This window comes from Choloepus didactylus (genome assembly GCF_015220235.1).
Source record: "Choloepus didactylus isolate mChoDid1 chromosome 11 unlocalized genomic scaffold, mChoDid1.pri SUPER_11_unloc2, whole genome shotgun sequence".
NCBI lineage: Eukaryota > Metazoa > Chordata > Mammalia > Pilosa > Megalonychidae > Choloepus > Choloepus didactylus.
The window spans coordinates 4,093,775-4,103,686 of NW_023637579.1; the positions used below are offsets into that span (position 1 = coordinate 4,093,775).

Genomic DNA, 9,912 nt, shown 5'->3' on the forward strand with positions numbered 1-9,912 from the left:
AAGCTTCAGTGGCACAGAGACTCCAAAAGGAGCCGAGAGGTCACTCTGGTGGGTACTCTTTTTTTTTTTTTTTTTTGGTTGGCAGAGCCAACTGAGGCTTTATTTTGGAAAAGACAAAATGACTTCCAGGTGGTGACATGGACTAGAAGGGGTACCCCAGGTCTCCTGTTCCCTACACCCCCCTGCACAGCTCCTTGTCCCCAGGCTTTGGGGCAGCACAGCAGGTGGGTGGCCTGGGAGGGGCTGCAGTGGCAGTTCACCTGAGCAGGACATCAGATGACCAGCTTCCCATCATGGGTCTCAATCTTCTTCACGACCATGGCCTTGATGGAGCTAGTGCGGCTCCCACTGGAGCTGAAGGAATAGTTGTTGCTGGAGCCTGAGAGGTCCCTGAAGACAGGGCTCAGTGGACCTGAGTAGTAGCCTCTGGAAGTCTTCGTATGAATACTCATGTTCTGCATCCCAAATTCCAGCCGGCTCTCCTCGCCCTCCAGCAGCTTGTGGTAGGTGGCGATCTTGATGTCCAAGGTCAGCTTGATGTTCATCAGCTCCTGGTACTCGCACAGCTGCCATGCCATGTCCTGCTTGGCCTGGTGCAGGGTGGCCTCCAGCTGGGCCAACTTGGCATTGGCGTCCTTAACAACCAGCTCCCCATGCTGCTCAGTATCCACAATGGTGGCCTCCAGAGAAGCTCTCTGGCCCTTCAGTCCCTCAATCTCAGCCTGGAGCCAGATGATGGTCCGGTTCATCGCTGAGATCTCCATCTTCATGTGGCGGAGGTCATCCCCATGTTTCCTGGCCAGCATTTGCAGCTCCTCCTACTTGATCTGAATGTTGGGGTTCACCTCCAGCTTAAGGGGGCTCAGCAGGCTCTGGTTCAACATGATGGCTGTGATGCCCCCTGCACTCCCTGCCCCTCCATAGCCCCCCATCAGACCCATGCAAGTGCCCATGTTGCCCTGGAAGCTGTTTCCACCACTGCCTACCCGAAAGTAGAAGCTGACGTGGGTACTGGGCCCGCTTGTGTAAGAGCAACTGCTGAAGGTCCGGGGGCCAGCGGAGGACACCTTGTAGGATTTCTGGGTGACCCTGATGGACATGGTGGAGGCTGAAGAAGTGGGCAGGCAGGCCAAACCAGAGATTGGAGAAGGAGCTGAGGATTGCCGCTTCTGGGTTGGTGGGCACTCTCACGCACAACATAGATAACCCTTCTTAGGTGCTAATGAATTGGAATAGCTAGCAGTAAATACCTAAAACTATCAAACTACAACCCAGAACCCATGAATCTTGAAGACAATTGTATGAAAATCTAGCTTTTGAAGGGTGACAATGGGATTGGGAAAGCCATATGGACCACACTCCCCTTTGTCCAGTGTATGGATGGATGAGTAGAAAAAGGGGACAAAAAAAAGAAACAACACCCAGTGTTCTTTTTTTTATTTTAATTTTTCTTATTCACTTTAATTTTTATTCTTATTACTTTTGTGTGTGTGGTAATGAAAATGTTCAAAAATTAATTTTGGTGATGGATGCACAACTGTATGGTGGTACCGTGAGCAACTGATTGTATGCTTTGTATGACTACATGGTATATGAATACATCTCAATAAAACTGAATTATTTAAAAAATATATATATATGGTTATTTTTAAAAATATCTATTTCTCTTTCTCTGGAGAACCCTGACTGTTGACGGGCTTGTCCTTATCTCAGCTTAATTAGTACACCCCGAGGTTATCAGGAGTGGAACTGTCTCCCAGTCATGTCTCTGAGCTCTTGCTGCCCTAGCTAAAAAGATCTGGGTCATGCAGTAGCTGAAGAGCTACACTGTAAGGACCACCCTCTCCAGCTGCTACTCCTCCAGGAGGTCTTTCTAATTCATACAGAATTATCATCTGCCTCTCTGAATGCCCAGAGCACTATGCCCTTCTCCTACCTCTCATCCTGCCTTTTACTGCAATTAATGATGATTTTAGGCTCTCTGATGGATTATTACAATCCTCACTGACTCATAAGAAAATCTTATTGGTTCCAGGTGTGTCATTATCTGGTGAGAGCAATTCAAAGTAAGATATAAATGAACAGTAGCCGTAACACATATATATTTACAGTCAGAAGGGGAACAACTTGCTTTCCAAGAGGAAACTCTACCTAAGGAGGAAAGTAGGAGAGAATTTGGGTTTCGGTACCACTCACCTCTGTGTGTGCATTCCTGCCAATTCCACTATTTCACGCTCCTCAAAATTGAACTGCTAAATGGGAAGACCTTCTTGGCATCAGGTTCCTAGAGGAGCAGTGGGTTTTGATCCTGTCTCTGGGATGAGGGTCAGTAACAGGATCGCTCGCACTGCCCTCTGACTGCCAGGAGCCCGTCCTACCCCTGCCTTCCTGACAGCAGGCACCTGACTTTCCCCCCTTGCTGCATTAGTCCTGGAACACTAGCCCCACCTCCAGCCCACCACCACCACCTTCCGAGGTTTACTCTGCCTGCAACTTGTGCTACTTAAACCAGGAGTCCCACAGCACAGAACAGGGCATACTGTGCTACTGAACACATGTCTGTGACTTAAATTAAATGCCTGGAGAGGCGGGGCAAGATGGCAGACTGGTGAGCTGTATGTTTTAGTTACTCCTCCAGGAAAGTAAGTAGAAAGCCAGGAACTGCGTGGACTGGACACCACAGAGCAATCTGACTTTGGGCATACTTCATACAACACTCATGAAAATGTGGAACTGCTGAGATCAGCGAAATCTGTAAGTTTTTGCGGCCAGGGGACCCACGCCCCTCCCTGCCAGGCTCAGTCCCGGGGGAGGAGGGGCTGTCAGCTCCGGGAAGGAGAAGGGAGAACTGCAGTGGCAGCCCTTATCGGAAACTCATTCTACTGATCCAAATTCCAACCATAGATAGACTGAGACCAGACACCAGAGAATCTCAGAGCAGCCAGCCCAGCAGAGAGGAGACAGACATAGAAAAAAAACAACATGAAAAACTCCAAAATAAAAGCGGAGGATTTTTGGAGTTCTGGTGAACATAGAAAGGGGAAGGGCCCTGAGGCGCATATGCAAATCCCGAAGAAAAGCTGATCTCTCTACCCTGTGGACCTTTCCTTAATGGCCCTGGTTGCTTTGTCTCTTAGCATTTCAATAACCCATTAGATCTCTGAGGAGGGCCTGTTTTTTTTTCTTTTGTTTTTTTTTTAATCCTTTTTTCTTTTTCTAAAACAATTACTCTAAGAAGCCCAATACAGAAAGCTTCAAAGACTTGCTATTTGGGCAGGTCAAGTAAAGAGCAGAACTAGGAGAGCTCTGAGACAAAAGGCAATAATCCAGTGGCTGAGAAAATTCACTAAACACCACAACTTCCCAAGAAAAGGGGGGTGTCCACTCACAGCCATCATCCTGGTGGACAGGAAACACTCCTGCCCGTTGCCAGCCCCATAGCCCAGAACTGCCCCAGACAACCCAGTGTGACGGAAGTGCTTCAAATAACAGGCACACACCACAAAACTGGGCGTGGATATTAGCCTTCCCTGCAACCTCAGCTGATTGTCCCAGAGTTGGGAAGGTGGAGCAGTGTGAATTAACAAAGCCCCATTCAGCCATCATTTCAGCAGACTGGGAGCCTCCCTACACAGCCCAGCAGCCCAGAACTGCCCTGGGGGGACGGCACTCACCTGTGACATAGCACAGTCATCCCTCAACAGAGGACCAGGGGGTGCACGGCCTGGAAGAGGGGCCCACTTGCAAGTCTCAGGAGCCATACGCCAATACCAAGGACTTGTGGGTCAGTGGCAGAGACAAACTGTGGCGGGACTGAACTGAAGGATTACACTATTGCAGCAGCTTTAAAAATCTAAGATCACCAGGGAGATTTGATTGTTAGAGCCACCCCCCCCCCTCCCTGACTGCCCAAAAACACGTCCCATATACAGGGCAGGCAACACCAACTACACACGCAAGCTTGGTACACCAATTGGACCCCACAAGACACACTCCCCCACTCACCAAAAAGGCTAAGCAGGGGAGAACTGGCTTGTGGAGAACAGGTGGCTCGTGGACGCCACCTGCTGGTTAGTTAGAGAAAGTGTACTCCACGAAGCTGTAGATCTGATAAATTAGAGATAAGGACTTCAATTGGTCTACAAATCCTAAAAGAATCCTATCAAGTTCAGCAAATGCCACGAGGCCAAAAACAACAGAAAATTATAAAGCATATGAAAAAACCAGACGATATGGATAACCCAAGCCCAAGCACCCAAATCAAAAGACCGGAAGAGACACAGCACCTAGAGCAGCTACTCAAAGAACTAAAGATGAACAATGAGACCATAGTACGGGATATGAAGGAAATCAAGAAGACCCTAGAAGAGCATAAAGAAGACATTGCAAGACTAAATAAAAAAATGGATGATCTTATGGAAATTAAAGAAACTGTTGACCAAATTAAAAAGATTCTGGACACTCATAGTACAAGACTAGAGGAAGTTGAACAACGAATCAGTGACCTCGAAGATGACAGAATGGAAAATGAAAGCATAAAAGAAAGAATGGGGAAAAAAATTGAAAAAATCAAAATGGACCTCAGGGATATGATAGATAATATGAAACGTCCAAATATAAGACTCATTGGTGTCCCAGAAGGAGAAGAAAAGGGTAAAGGTCTAGGAAGAGTATTCAAAGAAATTGTTGGGGAAAACTTCCCAAATCTTCTAAACAACATAAATACACAAATCATAAATGCTCAGCGAACTCCAAATAGAATAAATCCAAATAAACCCACTCCGAGACATATACTGATCACACTATCAAACACAGAAGAGAAGGAGCAAGTTCTGAAAGCAGCAAGAGAAAAGCAACTCACCACATACAAAGGAAACAGCATAAGACTAAGTAGTGACTACTCAGCAGCCACCATGGAGGCAAGAAGGCAGTGGCACGATAAATTTAAAATTCTGAGTGAGAAAAATTTCCAGCCAAGAATACTCTATCCAGCAAAGCTCTCCTTCAAATTTGAGGGAGAGCTTAAATTTCTCACAGACAAACAAATGCTGAGAGAATTTGCTAACAAGAGACCTGCCCTACTGGAGATACTCAAGGGAGCCCTACAGACAGAGAAACAAAGAAAGGACAAAGAGACTTGGAGAAAGGTTCAATACTAAAGAGATTCGGTACAGGTACAATAAAGGATATTAATAGACAGAGGGGAAAAATATGACAAACATAAACCAAAGGATAAGATGGCTGATTCAAGAAATGCCTTCACGGTTATAACGTTGAATGTAAATGGATTAAACTCCCCAATTAAAAGATATAGATTCACAGAATGGATCAAAAAAAAATGAACAACCTATATGTTGCATACAAGAGACTCATCTTAGACACAGAGACACAAAGAAACTGAAAGTGAAAGGATGGAAAAAAATATTTCATGCAAGCTACAGCCAAAAGAAAGCAGGTGTAGCAATATTAATCTCAGATAAAATAGACTTCAAATGCAGGGATGTTTTGAGAGACAAAGAAGGCCACTACGTACTAATAAAAGGGGCAATTCAGCAAGAAGAAATAACAATCGTAAATGTCTATGCACCCAACCAAGGTGCCACAAAATACATGAGAGAAACACTGGCAAAACTAAAGGAAGCAATTGATGATTCCAGAATAATTGTGGGAGAGTTCAACACATCACTCTCTCCTATAGGTAGGTCAACGAGACAGAAGACCAATAAGGAAATTGAAAACCTAAACAATCTGATAAATGAATTAGATTTAACAGACATATACAGGACATTACATCCCAAATCACCAGGATACACATACTTTTCTAGTGCTCATGGAACTTTCTCCAGAATAGATCATATGCTGGGACATAAAACAAGCCTCAATAAATTTAAAAAGATTGAAATTATTCAAAGCACATTCTCTGACCACAATGGAATACAATTAGAAGTCAATAACCATCAGAGACTTAGAAAATTCACAAATACCTGGAGGTTAAACAACACACTCCTAAACAATCAGTGGGTTAAAGAAGAAATAGCAAGAGAAATTGCTAAATATATAGAGACGAATGAAAATGAGAACACAACATACCAAAACCTATGGGATGCAGCAAAAGCAGTGCTAAGGGGGAAATTTATAGCACTAAACGCATATATTAAAAAGGAAGAAAGAGCCAAAATCAAAGAACTAATGGATCAACTGAAGAAGCTAGAAAATGAACAGCAAACCAATCCTAAACCAAGTACAAGAAAAGAAATAACAAGGATTAAAGCAGAAATAAATGACATAGAGAACAAAAAAACAATAGAGAGGATAAATATCACCAAAAGTTGGTTCTTTGAGAAGATCAACAAGATTGACAAGCCCCTAGCTAGACTGACAAAATCAAAAAGAGAGAAGACCCATATAAACAAAATAATGAATGAAAAAGGTGACATAACTGCAGATCCTGAAGAAATTAAAAAAATTATAAGAGGATACTATGAACAACTGTATGGCAACAAACTGGATAATGTAGAGGAAATGGATAATTTCCTGGAAACATATGAACAACCTAGACTGACCAGAGAAGAAATAGAAGACCTCAACCAACCCATCACAAGCAAAGAGATCCAATCAGTCATCAAAAATCTTCCCACAAATAAATGCCGAGGGCCAGATGGCTTCACAGGGGAATTCTACCAAACTTTCCAGAAAGAACTGACACCAATCTTACTCAAACTCTTTCAAAACATTGAAGAAAATGGAACACTACCTAACTCATTTTATGAAGCTAACATCAATCTAACACCAAAACCAGGCAAAGATGTTACAAAAAAGGAAAACTACCGGCCAATCTCCCTAATGAATATAGATGCAAAAATCCTCAACAAAATACTTGCAAATCGAATCCAAAGACAAATTAAAAAGTCATACACCATGACCAAATGGGGTTTATTCTAGGCATGCAAGGATGGTTCAACAAAAGAAAATCAATCAATGTATTACAACACATTAACAAGTCAAAAGGGAAAAATCAATTGATCATCTCAATAGATGCTGAAAAAGCATTTGACAAAATCCAACATCCCTTTTTGATAAAAACACTTCAAAAGGTAGGAATTGAAGAAAACTTCCTCAACATGATAAAGAGCATATATGAAAAACCCACAGCCAGCATAGTACTCAATGGTGAGAGACTGAAAGCCTTCCCTCTAAGATCAGGAACAAGACAAGGATGCCCGCTGTCACCACTGTTATTCAACATTGTGCTGGAAGTGCTAGCCAGGGCAATCCGGCAAGACAAAGAAACAAAAGGCATCCAAATTGGAAAAGAAGAAGTAAAACTGTCATTGTTTGCAGATGATATGATCTTATATCTAGAAAACCCTGAGAAATCGACGATACAGCTACTAGAGCTAATAAACAAATTTTGCAAAGTAGCGGGATACAAGGTTAATGCACATAAGTCAGTAATGTTTCTATATGCTAGAAATGAACAAACTGAAGAGACACTCAAGAAAAAGATACCATTTTCAATAGCAACTAAAAAAATCAAGTACCTAGGAATAAACTTAACCAAAGATGTAAAAGACCTATACAAAGAAAACTACATAACTCTACTAAAAGAAATAGAAGGGGACCTTAAAAGATGGAAAATATTCCATGTTCATGGATAGGAAGGCTAAATGTCATTAAGATGTCAATTCTACCCAAACTCATCTACAGATTCAATGCAATCCCAATCAAAATTCCAACAACCTACTTTGCAGACTTGGAAAAGCTAGTTATCAAATTTATTTGGAAAGGGAAGATGCCTCGAATTGCTAAAGACACTCTAAAAAAGAAAAACGAAGTGGGAGGACTTACACTCCCTGACTTTCAAGCTTATTATAAAGCCACAGTTGCCAAAACAGCATGGTACTGGCACAAAGATAGACATATAGATCAATGGAATCGAATTGACAATTCGGAGATAGACCCTCAGATCTATGGCCGACTGATCTTTGATAAGGCCCCCAAAGTCACTGAACTGAGTCATAATGGTCTTTTCAACAAATGGGGCTGGGAGAGTTGGATATCCATATCGAAAAGAATGAAAGAGGACCCCTACCTCACCCCCTACACAAAAATTAACTCAAAATGGACCAAAGATCTCAATATAAAAGAAAGTACCATAAAACTCCTAGAAGATAATGTAGGAAAACATCTTCAAGACCTTGTATTAGGCGGCCACTTCCTAGACTTTACACCCAAAGCACAAGCAACAAAAGAGAAAATAGATAAATGGGAACTCCTCAAGCTTAGAAGTTTCTGCACCTCAAAGGAATTTCTCAAAAAGGTAAAGAGGCAGCCAACTCAATGGGAAAAAATTTTTGGAAACCATGTATCTGACAAAAGACTGATATCTTGCATATATAAAGAAATCCTACAACTCAATGACAATAGTACAGTCGGCCCAATTATAAAATGGGCAAAAGATATGAAAAGACAGTTCTCTGAAGAGGAAATACAAATGGCCAAGAAACACATGAAAAAATGTTCAGCTTCACTAGCTATTAGAGAGATGCAGATTAAGACCACAATGAGATACCATCTAACACCGGTTAGAATGGCTGCCATTAAACAAACAGGAAACTACAAATGCTGGAGGGGATGTGGAGAAATTGGAACTCTTATTCACTGTTGGTGGGACTGTATAATGGTTCAGCCACTCTGGAAGTCAGTCTGGCAGTTCCTTAGAAAACTAGATATAGAGTTACCATTCGATCCAGCGATTGCACTTCTTGGTATATACCCGGAAGATCGGAAAGCAGTGACACGAACAGATATCTGCACGCCAATGTTCGTAGCAGCATTATTCACAATTGCCAAGAGATGGAAACAACCCAAATGTCCTTCAACAGATGAGTGGATAAATAAAATGTGGTATATACACACGATGGAATACTACGCGGCAGTAAGAAGGAACGATCTCGTGAAACATATGACAACATGGATGAACCTTGAAGACATAATGCTAAGCGAAATAAGCCAGGCACAAAAAGAGAAATATTATATGCTACCACTAATGTGAACTTTGAAAAATGTAAAACAAATGGCTTATAATGTAGAATGTAGGGGAACTAGCAATAGAGAGCAATTAAGGAAGGGGGAACAATAATCCAAGAAGAACAGATAAGCTATTTAACGTTCTGGGGATGCCCAGGAATGACTAAGGTCTGTTAATTTCTGATGGATATAGTAGGAGCAAGTTCACAGAAATGTTGCTATATTAGGTAACTTTCTTGGGGTAAAGTAGGAACATGTTGGAAGTTAAGCAGTTATCTTAGGTTAGTTGTCTTTTTCTTACTCCCTTGTTATGGTCTCTTTGAAATGTTCTTTTATTGTATGTTTGTTTTCTTTTTAACTTTTTTTCATACAGTTGATTTAAAAAAGAAGGGAAAGTTAAAAAAAAAAAAAAAAAAACAAGGAAAAAAAAAAAGATGCAGTGCCCCCTTGAGGAGCCTGTGGAGAATGCAGGGGTATTCGCCTACCCCACCTCCATGGTTGTTAACATGACCACAGACATAGGGGACTGGTGGTTTGATGGGTTGAGCCCTCTACCACAGGTTTTACCCTTGGGAAGATGGTTGCTGCAAAGGAGAGGCTAGGCCTCCCTATGGTTGTGCCTAAGAGCCTCCTCCTGAATGCCTCTTTGTTGCTCAGATGTGGCCCTGTCTCTCTAGCTAAGCCAACTTGAAAGGTGAAATCACTGCCCTCCCCCCTACGTGGGATCAGACACCCAGGGGAATGAATCTCCCTGGCAACGTGGAATATGACTCCCGGGGAGGAATGTAGACCCGGCATCGTGGGACGGAGAACATCTTCTTGACCAAAAGGGGGATGTGAAAGGAAATGAAATAAGCTTCAGTGGCAGAGAGAATCCAAAAG

The 9,912-nt window shown here is 42.4% G+C and overlaps 1 pseudogene; it reads right to left on the reverse strand.

The window, feature by feature from the left end:
* Positions 1-272: 272 nt before the first annotated feature.
* LOC119524538 lies at positions 273-1,100 on the reverse strand (annotated as a pseudogene).
* Between the last annotated feature and the right edge of the window lie 8,812 nt (positions 1,101-9,912).